The following is a 791-nucleotide window of genomic DNA, read 5'->3' on the forward strand; positions in this document are numbered from 1 at the left end:
GAGATGTTTCAACAAATAGATGCAGCACTGAAGGCACTCACTCATTTATGATAGGAAATTTGGAAGACAGCTACCTGCCCAACTGACTGGAAGAGAACAATATTTGTGCCCATTCCAAAGAAAGATGATCCAACAGAATGTGAAAATTATTGAGCAATATTGTTAACATCACATGCAAGTAAAATCTTGCTGAAGATAATTCAATATACTGCAACAGTATATTGACAGGAAACTTCTAAAAATTCAACCTGGATTCAGAAGAGGACATGGAATGAGGGATATCATTATTGATGTCAGATGGGTCTTAGTTGAAAGCAAAGAATACCAGAAAGATGACTACCTGTCTTTTATTGACTATGCAAAGGTATTTGACTATATGAATCGTAACACATTATGGATAACATTGCAAAGAAGGGGAATTCCAGAACACTTAATTGTACTCATAAGGAGCCTCCAGAACACTTAATTGTACTCATAAGGAGCCTGTACATAGACCAAGAGGCTGTTGTTTGAACAGAACAAGGGGATACTACATGATTTAAAATCAGAAAAAGTGTGTGTCAGGATTGTATCTTTTCACCGTATTTAATCAATCTGTATGCTGAGCAAGTAGTTATAGCAGCTGGACTATATGAAGAAGAATGAGTCATCAAGAATGGAGGAAAACTCATTAACCTGCAATATGCAGACAACACAACCTTGCTTGCTGAAAATGAAGAAGATTTGAAGCACTTACTTCAATATGGATTGCACTTCCACATAAAAAAGACACAAATCCTTGACTACACCTC

Source organism: Orycteropus afer, unplaced genomic scaffold (genome assembly GCF_000298275.1).
Source record: "Orycteropus afer afer isolate SDZICR_OR568_19922 unplaced genomic scaffold, OryAfe1.0 scaffold00520, whole genome shotgun sequence".
Lineage (NCBI taxonomy): Eukaryota > Metazoa > Chordata > Mammalia > Tubulidentata > Orycteropodidae > Orycteropus > Orycteropus afer.